A 16,011-nucleotide genomic window follows, 5' to 3' on the forward strand; every position below is an offset into this window, starting at 1 on the left:
ATACGGAACCGATATATCCATACATTTGGATGGATGTCGAAAAACTGATTAAATGTATGGAACAAATACAGAAATATACAATGTGACACATTATTTCCATCATGAACGGATGCAAGGAACCAGCGAAAATTATTTCAAATTGAATATCTTATTTTTGAATTTAAATAAAATTTATTGTTGGTAATAGAATTCACATGACACCAATGTAACTATATTCGCACGAATAATAGTTTAAAACCCATTGGAAACGGTGGATGCAACAGGGTTCGACTATGAAAAGACGCAAGAAGTCTTCATCGATTTAAATATATATATATATATATATATATATATATATATATATATATATATATATATATAAAAGAATTGCTGGTTTAAAGGTATAACATTCTATCTACCCAGTCATTAGTCTACCTGTGATCATTGTTTGTAACAACACCGAAATATCGGGAGCATATTAAAAATGCAAATCGTGGTAAGAACAGAATTATGGTATCAACACGTGCGAGGCTAGGGGATGTGATAATTAGAGGGGACAGGAGCAGTAGGACATGCGTATATTTTTATCAACCACTGGTCAATCTTTAGTCATGTAAGATGTGACATTTGGGAACTCATGTTTTGTCATAAAACTTTCGAATCACAATCTTGATATGCCAAACCAAGATCTACGATTTTAGATGCATTGGTATATATTTAAAACGGGGCTTTATAATTAATATAGTCATTGTCAAATCAAAATCTGCTATGTCCAAAGACTCTATTTTGAATTAACGAGTAAAAACATTTTCGTATAAAATTTTATATGAAGGTGAATTTGATAAGAACTATATAAAATGAAAGCTATAGATAAATATTAAAGCTATAGATAGAAACATAACAGTTTTTACGGTAGTTAGGACTGTGAACTATACGAAAAGGTTAAAAAGTAAAAATCTCAAAAAGTGCACATTGCAGTTTTTTTTTATTTTTTTTTATTGCTTTGATGGGTGGACGAGCTCACAGCCCACCTGGTATTAAGTGGTTACTGGAGCCCATAGACATCTACATAGTAAATGCGCCACCCATCTTGAGATATAAGTTCTAAGATCTCAGTATTGTTACAACGGCTGCCCCACCCTTCAAACCGAAACGCATTACTACTTCACGGCAGAAATAGGCAGGGCGGTGGTACCTACCCGCGTGGACTCACAAGAGGTGCTACCACCAGTAAAAGATTTTGGTGGGATTGGGATTTTGACGACAATATGCTGCTATCAAGATATATTGCATACACGATATAATTTCATTGAGCTTAGTCTTGTCAATATGAAAATACATTTAAATATCTTTTCGGAGTTCCGAGCCAGGTTCGCGCAAAGATATCATAAAAAATGCAGACTCGTTTCCAGACGATTGCTCGTAGCGATCGGTTATAAATTATTAAGCGATGATAGGCTGGGGCTCAGTGTCAGTCAACATTCTGTTATTAACACGAATATTATCATTGTCTCGCGTTTATATTACATGACGTTTCTTGACATCCAGCAAATTACGTTTTACTTAATATCCAACTGTCTTCACTCACAAGGGAATACGAATTGTTTGACAACGGGAAGTTAGAGGAACAATGAAAATAGACTTGTTAATAATTAAGAGTTCAATAATCTTGAATTCAATTATTACAAGAGATACTTATTACAAGAGACAATAATTTATTACAATAATTATTACAAGAGATTTTCGGTAGGCAGCGGCTTGGCTCTGCCCCTGGCATTGCTGAAGTCCATGAGCGACGGTAACCACTCACCATCAGGTGGGCCGTATGCTCGTCTGCCTACAAGGGCAATAAAAAAAAAAAAGATACATGATTAAGAAATGCTAAGACAGCCAAGGCCGTTGGAAATATGGTTTTCTCGGTTTTCGCCGAAAAGTTTGGAAGGCACGATGTCGTGATTTGTCCTTGAATATTTGAATAACTCATGTGTTGAGCAGCACTCAATTCTTATCGGCAATGGACGACGACGGATATACATAGTCTGCCATAAATTCAACGAAAAACAATATTACATTTGAATTCGGAACTTGATTCGGATTTTTTGTATGTTTGTTTCCTCGCTGTGTTTTCTCAATCTTTCGATTATGTTAGTTATTTTTTCGTATTATCAGAACGGAATGGAGTGGTCCGAATTACTTTGATAGTAAATGTGTATTACACAAAGTAGTTATGTATAGGAACGGAAATGTAAAGGCACCTGTCCGAAAGCAAAATAATTTATGGCAAGGCAAATGAATAAAAATATAATTGAGTAGTTGAACCACGTCGCATTCTTCTAAAGATGACTTAGAACTTCTAGCTTATAAAAGACGCACTAAAGATGAAATAAAAGAACTTCTTTCGAAGTATGTAAGTGGGGGGTCTTCGATATATTTTTTTCATTAGCTGACAAGTCAGTTTTTTCAATAAGCAGTATTTTAACAAGCTGAATGATCGAAATTATGTTCAAAGCTTATCAATTAGTCATTAGAGTACAACGTGGACATTATTCGGCTTCTGCATTGGTTTAGAAAGGAACATTTTTGGCTTAACGGAGCGTCTCCTAGTTCCGATCTTAATTCGCTTGATTATGATTTTTTTACTTTTATAAAAAGCGTATACATACTAATAAAGCCTTAATAATGTGGAGTCCCTTAAATATTTTGCAGGTTGGCAGTAGCGATTTTTCCCAGAGAACGAGCGTGTGTCAATTAAAAACTTGTCTCTAGGTTTAAAGGATTTTTTCGAGGCCAACGGATATAATTATGAAAGGGCTTCATTCAATAAGATTTTTTTTAAATTCTTCTATATTCTAATATATGTACAAAGTAATATATTTATAAGCTATCATATATTACTCAATGTCTCAGGTAATATATACTAAATTACCGTTTTCTTGTTATGAAAAGCCTAAGTTTACGATCACCCTTCAACATCAGACCCTCAGGTATTCCTCGACCTTAATACTATGCTAATAAAATGGATATTCCAACGAACAAATCCAAAGACAGACGCTCGAAATATCTAAACCTATAAATCGAACAGCGATTTCAGACTGAAACTGAACAGTATGAACAGAGACCACAATATTTCGATCTCGGTTATTTGATTTGATTAAATTCTCGAAGCAACCAACCATTCTGCTATAAGATTGAATTTATCTTCAAATACTGCTTGATTGCTATTTTATGTCAATGTTTAGTTATCAATTATTATCATCTCATGAATTTCGTAGCCATTCAAGCACGTTGGAGTATCAACAGCGTACAACATCGTACATTTAATATATACATAATTATATTTTGCATTTAAAGCTTTGATTATAAAAGTTTAATGTAAAATATTATTTCAATTAATTATTTTGTCTGTGTTATTAAGTAATTCTTTCTTTTTATTATGACAAAAGAAAAAAAATTCTTTATGTTCGTTTACTTTACATATATTTCAGTTCGTAAACTAAAACTTTCGGAATTCATGAATACGATATTATACGAATGAAAACTGAAAGAGAACTGAGAAAATAAGAAATATAATAAAAGTATGTTCAATCCAATATTGGAAACGTAGGGAACGGTTGCCGTAGAAAATTTGTTTGACTCCGCACTATGTATTTATTTATGTGCTTCGACGTTTGTTTGGTATATCCATATGTACGTATGCACATACATTCCCGAAACGTCTCGAAATACCGATGTGTTTACTATAGGGGAATACCTTAACCGCAAGTCCATTAACATCGGTAAGGACACATTGAACGCCATAGTCACTTCACCGAAGTTGAGCACTCGCCTGCACAAATAGTGTCTTAGCTACTTCAATGGCTTTACAGCTATAGGACTTTGCATCGACAACTGAACTGGATCCAATTTAATTGATAAAACGATCATGTTATTTAATTATATTTTTATCGTATATCATATTACTTAAGTTCGATGACGGTCATAGGTTATTCGCGATAGGCATCACCGGATCGTTTCGTGATCTTTACGAATTGTTAAAAATGTTGCATTCGCTTACATTATTATTATGTTACTAGTATTATTAACAGAAGTACACAGTGAGATCGCGTCAGTTTCCATAATACGTAACACCCTGTAGAAGTCACCACAGACACAGGTCATCATCCCGTTGATGGCGGGGCGAAGTCCCTCTCCAAGCCCACTTCACAAATGTTCAAGTACACAGCCTGTGTAAATCAGATTGTGAGCGATACAAATGCATCTAGCTTGTTGACCAGATCTAAATAAGATGCCCGATCATTATTAGAGCACGTGCTCAGTGTTATTATTATTTATGATATTATTGTATTTGTATGATAATTTCAATAACATTTCCTTTGCAGTTCAAGCTCACGTTCCGATATACACTACGGGAATCCATAGACAACAACAAAGTGAATGCATTCACCGACGATCATTCTAAGACATGAGGTCGAAATCTTGTATTAAAGTCGCAACTTTAAAACCATAACGAATGATCACTTCGTGGTATGCAAGTAGACTTATAATGCACATATCCAAAATGATATCAAAAATGTTAATCAAAAACAACAAATATTATACTTCGGAATAAAAAGCCGCCTCCTGATGAATTTACCATTAATTTACTTTGGTATTTGAAAAGTACCCGAGTGCTTATGGTATACTAGTGTTTACTAGGGTCTCTAAAGTTTATAAGTCTCGCGATCCAAATTAGAATTTACGCGTCAACATAATGGACAAGGTTCCTTCGAATGGGACACAGACAAGTTTATGTTCTTCGGGCCGTATATGTCTTACGACTCGGGTTCATTACCAATATAATTTATAGTCTTCGACGGTAATATGGACGCTTAAGGCGATGTGTTTTTCATTAAATAATTCTAATTTGTACATTAATACTAAAACGAACTAGCAGAATAAAACAATATCGCAGACTATCTTTTACATAATTTCAGGTAGGAAGGATCGATCTTTCGGATTTCTGGAAGTAAAACATCTCACAAAGTAAGAAGTCTTAGGTAAATCAGCTCCATTGAAATGAAGGAGATTTTTTATACGGTGAAGTGTGATAAAATGAATATCGTAAAAGAAATAAAACGAGGAAATGATTAATAGTGAAAAATAGGATATTTAGGATATTGGGTTTGGTAATTTTTTATTATTAAACGTTTTCCTAATTTTGCATTAACCGGCTGTTGAATGTTCGATAAGACATTTTCATTTATGACACTGAAAACACATTTAAATGATATTAATGTATAAAACATTTTTATTACATTTATGTTTTAGTTCAAGTTATTTTTATTAAAGCTTGACGGAACATTAAAGATATTCGAAACCGTTCCTTCAGGTTTCATATGACCCGCTTGCTAACGAATATAATTTGATTTTTATACCATCTCAAAAATTGAAAACACCACAAGGCATTGATACCTAAGTAATCTTTAAATAACGAATAAATTGAAAGTTGTGGGACTTCTTAATTTCACTAGTATCTCTCTGTATATAAATATTTCACAACGCGGGCAGCGGCGTAAGCTGTCTTTAGTTGTCCGTTGTGTTCAATATTAGATTGCTTTTGTTTGGCGTCAGCAAGTTCACACCTGTATCTCACAGCGAGTTCATATCCGAAACAAAAATCGCTTTCTTTTAATTTTTCGCCTATCGTAAATAGTTTTCAACTATTTCATCTCTGCACGTCTTCTATCAAAAACTTTTATCATTCAAATGAATTCAAATTCAAATCAAATCAAAAAAAAAAATATTCAACATAAATGATAGTACATAGGTACTTGTTGAACGTCAAAAAGAACTACCGCCAATTCACAAAAATTAGCCTCCGTCCTGAGAAGAACTGGAAAAAAACTCAGCGGGCATGTCTTTTTTTTTTAATTTTAGATATATACTATTTTTAAATATTCATCAAAAAAAAATCCTACGTCGTGGGGTCGTTCATAAATATAGTAATCTAAGTACATATTTCTTTTAAATAAATTGGTACTTGCCTGCGGGATTTGAACACCGATTTCTTTTTTAAGAAGGAAGAAGTGGTCCGAAGACTTTTCAAGTTTCACCAGGACAGGTGACATCAGCATAATCGCATAGCTTGGTAGGAGTATGTTTTTATCGGGTGCTCTATCTTTTTAGGCCACGACGACTTCACAAAATTGGGAGGTTTAAAAACTTTCCGGTTTTTTGTAATGTTGAATTCGAAAAGCGATCTGAATATTGAAAGCTTTATCTATAAAAGCTTTATTAATTTGTAATTACGAATTTAAAGTAACCTGAATAATCAATGGCCTAGTTTAGTGACACGCATTTTTCAAATTAGGTTAAATTGCTATATTCAATTTTTCAGTCTGTTACTAATTCACAGAGGAACATCAAACTTCATGCCACGATCCTCATTAAGGAAATATAAAATAAGAGAAGGAGCAAAATCTTTGAAATTATTAAGGCTAGCAAGATCGTTCAGATTTTCCTTTAAATTAAAGACTAGTTTCAATCAATAGACTAATTTTGTAGATAAATCGACCATTATTATTTTGAATACAACGATCGGTTACAAAATAAAACTGTGGAGCAGAAAAAAAGTAATAACATCTCCAAATACGAGGTTTATCTTAACGCAGCTGAAACAACACTTCTAATCATGAGCTCATGTAAGGTATAACTTATTCACGTAGTAACATAAACATTATTGAAGTTTTGGGCACGTCGAATATGAAGTACATACCGAAAATTATATTCACGAGTGACCATGATCGGCAACTTGTTATGTAATATTTTATTGTTGCTACAATACGGAGAATTGTGTTTAAGCTCTGATGCAAACGATAGATGAGCAAGTTTCTTTAAATTTCTCTAAGGCGAGTGTGTTAAACTAGTATGAACCGATACCGAATCATTTCAGAAGTTTGCGGGATCTTTTACATTATTTATAGATTAGATAGAATATTTTCACAGTCCTTTCTTTCCGGTCGTCTTCTATACTCAAGAATCAAGGCTCAATTTACACATTCCCACACACCTTGTCCGCATTCATATTCCTAAAAGCACAACTTTGATCCAGAAACGATACCTACCCACATCAGGTACTGTCAGCTCAGCTAAGATAGATATAAATAAAATTCTTCAGAACGTTGACTTTTCAAGTTTATTATGATTACACGTGGAGACACGAGTAATAATAGGCCACCTACGGCCACTGACGTCAATGATGTACTTCCATACTTGGTGCGAGGGTGTCTTTGTGTCCAAGATTAAATACGGACACGATTGCGAATATCAGTTTACCCGTAAAATGTATATACTGTGGTCAAAGAAAGATATTTTTCTTAATATTTTAGTCGTAACGCCAAGTAGTTACGAGGATCATACCTTAGCATCAGCGATCCCATAAATCCAATATAATTCTACAGGTTTGATTTTTATTGCGTCTTTGTTTTTTAAGTCTATTGTAGATTGTACTCGCGAACGAGGTATCGTAAATGCCTTACTTAAAAAGAATATCTAGATTTGAATTACGACACATACATCGCTGGAGCCTAAGGGGCTATTCCAGCCACACATATTCGAGTTTTACCCATTACACTAAAACTGCCAATAATTGCGTAGCGTGCAAATACAATCTTTCGAATCTAATTGAGCTGTGTATTACAAGGAAAATAAGATTACCCGATCAAAACGCTAGTAAAATATTTTTATCCATAAAAATAGCAATCATTATTAGGTCACGGGAAAAACTCTAAGCATACATACTTATGTCTAACACAAACTTAAAAGTTCGTAGGTATAAGTTCTTTTTTACCATTAATTTTAGGACCCACGAACTGTTAACTCTAAAATGGATTCTTGATAAAACTTAAGATATTGAGTGAATACTTTTCAAAGAGGCAGACGAACTGCCAAAGGCATTTCAGTTTTATTATGTCATTAAATTGTGAATTGTGTATAAAAGCTGCCGAGTTTACGACTAACAGGAATATCGTACTTAAAGGACGAAAGCACGTATATGTTATTTTACTTGGATAACCTTACTAAGATTTCTTTAGGATTCCGGAGGTATATGTTAAAAACCGACACTTTTTTCATCATCATCAACAGCCCACAGTCGTCCACTGCTGGACATAGGCCTCTCCCAATCCACACCACTGAGCTCTTCAGCTCTCCTCATCCACTTCATGCCGGCCCCGAAGGTCATCGCACCACCTAGCCAGGGGGCGTCCCACGTTACGTTAAAATAAAATGAATGAGAATATCATCAATGTAGTCGAAGACAATGAAAAGGATAGCTTAAAACTACTGATTGGATCTTGATAAAATTTACATGGGCCCAATAAGAACTAGCTTTCAAATAAATAAAAGATACTGTGGAATTGTTACAAATGAGTGTGAAATGAATACATGTTTTTTTTTTGTAATCATTTAAAAATATCGATTGGGGCAACCAAAGCATAGTATGAACTGACCGTAGAGTGGCACGCAGTGAACGAACGTTCTAGACCGTAATGAATAAGAAGCACTAGAGGGGCCTATACTTAGGGTTGAGCATTTATAAGCTGAATATGACACAACGTAGTATTCATTTTTCTCAAACGACATTTTTACATTTATGTCCTTTTAATATGAATTCTTTAAATGCTTCAAAAATTTGTTTTAACTTTTTAGTTAATTATAGATAAACTGTATAGTTTCGTGTAGTCTTAGATTAAGTTTTATATTTTCTCTGCGTTCATTCGTTCAAATTAAGTAAATTAGTAAAGCCCTTGCACAGTTTTATTGGCGTAAAAGTTTTTGATAATAATACATTATATGTGAAAGCATTACTATGAATAAACCATGATTTTTTTATAAACCTGTTTAGTAGTCACAGTGAAAGATGGCAATGTTAAAATACATTTGCAAATTCGTTGTATCATCAAAGTATATTAGATTTATGAAGAGATCTAACTGTTTAGATCTTAAGGCTCATAAGTTACATACACTCGATGCCACCATTCAAGGCGTACTTACTCAATTATTCATTTACCACGAATATGTAGATATGCAAAAAAAAAACATAATCATATTGTTATTTAAATCTTTGTTTTTATAAGCACAAAACTTTAATACTTGTATAAATCACAAACAATATAATTTAATTAAAATATCCAAGTGAAAAATAAAACCATTTGGAACTCATGTCACCGCCAGCCGGAAAAACAAATAGGCTAATAAGAAAATTCAACAAAAGGAACATGACCGAATTTCTTGATGTTTGGTTCCTTACGTAACAAATGTCATGTTAGAGCCCTAGATCAATGGCTGACATATCACGGTAAGATCGATTATACTCTTGAAAGAGAGGTAACTAAAAACGTATTATTTTTAGATACGTAAACATTTGTCGCACACATTTTATTTTCATACAGAAAATTCAAATTACTTTCTTTAAATATGTACGTTTTCATACGAATTGTGTTTGTTCGAGTTGTGATTGCTGAGGTATGAAATAGAAATGTATTCATGTGAAAATAATATTAACTGACAAAGCTGCTACAATTCAAACCAATCATGCTTGTGTTTCTATTTTCTAAATTAAATTTACCTTTCTGTTTATTCTAAAATGTTTTTCTTATGTTAATTAAGCATTGAGTCATTTTCACGGAACCGAAAATAATATGGCCTAACCTAACTTTGACAGAAGCATGAATCAATATCAATTTGCTCCTCTAGATCTAAATAGGCACTCATTCCTAGATTAAAGTTTTTGGTTTCAAGAAATATGAACGGCCAATCCAAAGCGGATACAGCAACTGACGCCATTGCTTATTTTTAATTGTGTTCCCATCGCGCGTGATAAATACGAGCAATATAATTTTTTTGATCGCGATTTTTATGTTGTTACTACTACTGTCTGGCTACGTTTAGAACTGTTCTTCTACTGGAATAATAAATGTAACGTTTCCAGACTGATCATCTCACATTCGAAATGCAAATGACTGGTGGCTTCCAAACAGCATTACAGTGGGCAGCGACTTGGCTGTGCCCCTAGCATTGCTGACGTAGATGAGCGATGGTGCCTACCACCACCATGGTCGGTCATGCGATCCTCTGTTTAAACTGGCCATAAAATACTATGGCCTCATTCGAAAAAATACATTTCATGTGGCCCACTGAGTTTTTCGCCGGATCTTCTCAGCGGGTCACGATTCCAATCCGATGGTAAATTCTGCGAAGCACTGCTCATGCCCTACGGCTAGTGTTAGCAGATGATCTCAAGTTGAGCCCGTGAGCTCACCTAGCGTTAGGCTACCAGCGAATAGGTTGAGGAAAACTAACTCATGCAGGGAATTTATTCTAGAGTTTCAAAGTAAGTAGAAGCCATAGTATACGCCATACGTCCAGTGCATAGTATATGCATATTAGGAGAAAGAAAACGACAACGGGTAATAATACATTTAATAAACAATAATAAAATACAAAAATAAAATGGGTAATATACTTTTTTTTTCTCAGATTTATTTCGACCAATAATATCGAATGTTTTCTTAGTATGTAAAAATATATCAGTAATGAAATTTATGACGAGAACATTATAAAGTCGTTTGTTTTTATCAAGTACTACAGTACCTAGTTAATGTACCGTCACTGTTTTTCAGTTACGTGCCGAAGTGAAGCGAGTTAAGCTTCGAGACGTGTTATTTTGTGTATTCTAATTAATTAGCGAACAACATTGTTATATCTAGTATTGTCTACGCTCGTGTATCTGTTGATATGTTGGATTTTGTATTTTCATACATTACACTATCGTATTTTATAGGAGCTAATTAGTGCTCCAGTCCAAGAGCGGTCAGGGATTTAAGTTTTTTTTATTATTATTTGTTATTGCTTATATAGGTGGACGAGCTCACAGCCCACCTGGTGTTAAGTAGTTACTGAAGCCCATAGACATCCACAACGTAAATGCCACACACCCACCTTGAGATATAAGTTCTAAGGTCTCAGTACAGTTACAACGCCTGCCCCAACCTTCAAACCAAAACGCATTACTGCTTCACGGCGGAAAATAGGCAGGGTGTTGGTACCTACCCTGCGGACTCACAAGAGGTCCTACCACCAGTTATAAGAGTTAGAGTTTCGAATTTCCTTCGGGTTCATTCTGGAAATGGAAAAGTTCAAAAGACGGCCGGTATTGAAGTACTGTGATCTGATCGTGATGATGACACATGATTGACTGTACGTAAAACAAATAGTGTTCGAGAAAATTCACGTTGAGATTTAACGCTAATAATTTTTATTATTATTTATTTAAACTTATATAATAATGATCATCGTTATAAAATAACTTACAATTAAATTTGAATAAAACTACGGCATCTTTCAAAATGAAATTTCTTTCAGAAGACACTAAAGACGAGGTTGGAGAGAAACCACAAGAAAAAATATGGGATTAAAAAAATAATGTTTATTCTTTGTTTTATTAACCCGAGGGAAGATTACAATACTAATTATTACATTTCACTGTGCCATATAAAATCCCTCTACTTCTAAAAACTTTAACGTTTACTAAGCTTCGATAGTGACGGACAATAAAAAAAAAAAAGCTTGCTTTCTATTGAAACCTTTTATTCTCGTTACATAACTGCACCATACAGTGCTTACTAAAACAAATAATATATGAGTCGACTATTATCAAAGCTGGCAATGTGATTTTTGGACAATTATTGGTAAATCAGAAAAATGAATTATTGACTTTGTATTCCATTGGCAGTCACAAAACTCTTCTGAACGACATCTTAGATAAATAACAGGTTAAGTATTAACCTGCAGGTTTTGAACCGTATTCTTTGAAGGAGACGATTATATTCAAATCAATCTGTATTGACATATCAATAACATTTTTTTGTCCAAATGCACAGATTGCCACCTTTGATAATAGACGACTCATATCAGGGTCTTCATAACAACAATCTTATATTTCGATGACGCTTCGGTGTGAGTTGTGCTCTTTGCGCTGAGATATCGTTCATTGTAAACAACCGATTTTATCCTTGGCAAATTACTGATACGTACAGAAACGGGTTTACGTCTAAGCACTCGTATTATCATCAATCAATTCTACACACTAGTCACTTATATACTTATATCTCGAAGTGGGTGGCGCATTTACGTTGTAGATGTCTATGGGCTCCAGTAACCGCTTAACATCAGGTGAGCTGTGAGCTCGTCCATGCATCTAAGCAATAAAAAAAAAAAACTCTGCACGAATTTACATTAGTTTTCATTATGTTACACGTATTATTATTATAGTTATTCTATGCTCTTATTATTTTATAATCAAGATTAATATATAAGTTATTATTCGAATTAAACAGCACATACCTCCTAAAGGTCGAGTTTATCTAATCATAGCGTTCACGAGTATAATAATATTACTTTCGATATTGTTGGAATCGGCTACAAATTATGCTCAACATATGTATAAAATAATCTGGAACATGTTTACTGTTGACGGCATTATAACCGATAACAGTAATTACGAGGAATTCTTGAAATAAACAAATCAATTTGACGGTTAATACACTTATTCATTTAGATGATTTACTGTGTATTTGTGCTGACTCATCTAATTGTAAAGAGTCACAGAGATCAATAACACAATAATAAAACAGAAGAAAAAATACGGGGAGCTAGCCCGAGTTCATGTGAACGTCAAATTAGTTTAATATAATGATGTTTACTAAACAAAGTCTAGTCGCATTAGTGACGCGATTGAGCACGAACGTTTGTCCACGCATAGCTTAGCAGTCCGTCAAATTGGCTCTTAGAAGCCTAAATAATTTATTGGTAAAGAGGACAAGCCAATTAGGTTTGCACAAAGGCCACATCGCGTATTCAAAAACGAACTTTGTTATGAAAGGTGGGATCTGAATTTTATTCAATGTTACAAGACTTTTAAATTGTAAGTAGGATATCTCCTGATTTATACAAACACGGATGGTTTTTCAAATCAACAGGTGGTTTTAGTTCTGAAATGGTCGCGTTGCAAGTTGCTCTTTATGACTCCGGACTGTGAAACACGTGAAGAACGTTTAGCAGTTTAGTGCTTATTTTACACGTTTTTTTTATTGCTAGATGGTTGGACGAGCTCATAGCCCACCTGGTGTTAAGTGGTTACTGGAGCCCATAGATATCTACGACGTAAATGCGCCACCCACCTTGAGATATAAGCTCTAAGGTCTCAAGTGTAGTTACAACGGCTGCCCCACCGTTCAAACCGAAACGCATTACTGCTTCACGGTAGAAATAAGCAAATTTCGTGTCAAACAAACGTGCCAGATCAACTCGATACAAACGTTTCATTTTCATTTCATTTTTCTAGCATTTTTATGACAGTCGCTCATAAATATACATTACGCTGTAGCCTTCAGCGAGTTCATTTTAACTCTGCCGAGTGTAGCAATTTTATCGACAGCAGAAGACATCAAACAATATTACAGTCGAGCCGTTCGAGAAACAAAAACTGCGGGAGTTCAATGTCTATTTAAAGAGAGTTCGATTACGTTCGATATTAGCTTGGAATATATCAATATACTAGCTGACCCAGCAGGCTTCGTACTACCTCAATCTATAAATAAAAGACCTAAACTTTTGTATAAAATAAACTTAAAACAAACAAAAGGAATCCGTTCGACGGTGAGACACATCAAACGAAAAACAAAATTGTCAATTTTATTTAATTCCGAACCTTTTCATATTTATCTACCTTTTAAACCTTCTCTGGATTTCCACAAATAATTCAAGACCAAAATTAGCCGAATCGGTCCAGCCGTTCTCGAGTTTTAGCGAGACTAACGAACAGCAATTAATTTTTATATATATAGAAGATAGAAGAAGAAGAAGATAGAAAATAGATAACTTAGTAGTTAGAACGGGCCAGAGTTTGCAGCGACTTTTCCGAATGATTCAAATGTACCCTATTTGTTGAAACGAATCGTGGACACATCGATGTTACTATGATAAAATCCGCCCGTGAAGTGCCAAAACTAACAGCACAAAGATTCAATTCAATCGAATAAACGCCGCTTCAATATAATACCTACGGGGACAAATAAACAAATAAAGCCGTTATTATTTTTATAATATTCGAACATGATAATTAGGCAAAGGAAAATATCAATACTATACTTTTTAAACTTTTCGTACGATATTATTAACAAAAATGCGTTTCTGTTCTGTTACTTTGTAGAACAACAAATATCATTTGAGTGTTATATAATTAAAATAATAAATACAACGTTATATTCATCATTTGTTATTATTGTTTTTGATCACATTTATATATACATATATTTAGTTTTGTTCAAGGCCTTTATTACAGACTAGCGGCCCGCTCAGGCTCAGCTCGGGTCTTTAACAATAATTTCAACGAAGTTGTTTTATTTTTTTAAATAAAAGAATTCTTATTGCTGCATTACTATAATAGTTAGACATATATGTCGCGACACGTTTTGTAAATAATAATGTGTTCTACAAAGCCGCAAGGCAGGCGATGTAAAGAATAATTTAGGTATTTTTTTTACACCTTGGGTTACATTATTGGAATTTAATAAAGATCCCTAATTTTTTTCATAAATGATTATTATAGCCTATGTCACTCGGGAATAGTGTAGCTTCCAAACAGTGAAAGATTTTTCAAATCGGTTCAGTAGTTTCGGAGCCTATTCATTACAAACAAACAAACAAACATTTCCTCTTTATAATATTAGTATAGAAGTATAGATTTATAGTTGATTTGTACATAGTAAAAACATAAGAGTTATTTGTTTCTTTTAACGTAGTATTCGTAGTACCTGAGCGATCGCACTGCGTTCGGCTCTATGTTCTCATATTGTTTAATTTATGAATTTCATAATGTAGGTTCACCTAGGTTCACATACATTATGAGACTCGTAATTTCAATCTATCAAAAAGTGTAAATTTATAGAAAATAACATATCGATGTATGAAAGGCTACTTTTTTTAAGCGACACTTCGCTTAATACGCGATATTTATCTTTGTAATTAAAGGTGGGTTTTATTTGGTATTACCATCAGCAGTTACATATTTCTAATTGAATTTCAATTAAGTTTACTGCAATCTAATAGCTGAAGGTTTTTTTTGGTTATGATATTTTTTCCAAATTTTAAGCATTAAATAGCTTTCTGTAAAGTTGCAAAAATGTTGCTTAAATCGAATCAATTAGCCGTACACCCTTCGAATTATATTTTTTTAATTAGTAACGTTGTTTTTCAATCCCGTCTACTAAAGTTTTGAGATAGCAAGTGCGCAAACCTCCAAAACAGTAAACAATACAAATACATCAGACTTATCTTTTCTTATCTTTTTTTTTATTGCTTAGATGTGTGGACGAGCTCACAGCCCACCTGGTGTTAAGTGGTTACTGGAGCCCATAGACATCTACAGCGTAAATGCGCCGCACACCTTAAGATATAAGTTCTAAGGTCTCAGTATAGTTACAACGGCTGCCCCACCCTTCAAACCGAAACGCATTACTGCTTCACGGCAGAAATAGGCGGGGCGGTGGTACCTACCCGTGCGGACTCACAAGAGGTCCTACCACCAGTAAAATTATAAAAAAATATCTGTGTGAGATGAAGCTTTTCTGCAAAAATGCTCTATTGCATGAAATCGCTGTTTCGTTTTCAGAGAAGTCGCCTAAATTACATATTATATGAACTAACTAAACCTTATCTAAATACAAAACTTGGTCCAGACCGTGAGTGCTGTTTCCGCCATGTACGAAATATATTTATATACTCACTAATCCAAACCACGCTTCGGTGTGGCTTTGTCTGATATTAATAGTACTTCCCTATTTGAAACGCATTTTGTATTGTGCGGAAACTTGAATATTTAATTTAATAAAAACATGCCTTACTTACTTTTTACAAAATCTACCATTAATTAATGAAAAAGACAGAAAATATAATAATTAAACTTGTTTTTTGTTGTAAGATTCGTATTTA

The 16,011-nt window shown here is 34.0% G+C and overlaps 1 protein-coding gene across 1 annotated transcript in view; it reads right to left on the reverse strand.

Moving 5' to 3' along the window:
• LOC101746737 (alpha-mannosidase 2) overlaps nucleotides 1-16,011 on the reverse strand; it is a 119,443-nt gene that overhangs the window by 55,723 nt on the left and 47,709 nt on the right. The gene's annotated exons all lie outside the window — the stretch shown is intronic.

This window comes from Bombyx mori, chromosome 1 (assembly GCF_030269925.1).
Source record: "Bombyx mori chromosome 1, ASM3026992v2".
NCBI classification, from domain to species: domain Eukaryota; kingdom Metazoa; phylum Arthropoda; class Insecta; order Lepidoptera; family Bombycidae; genus Bombyx; species Bombyx mori.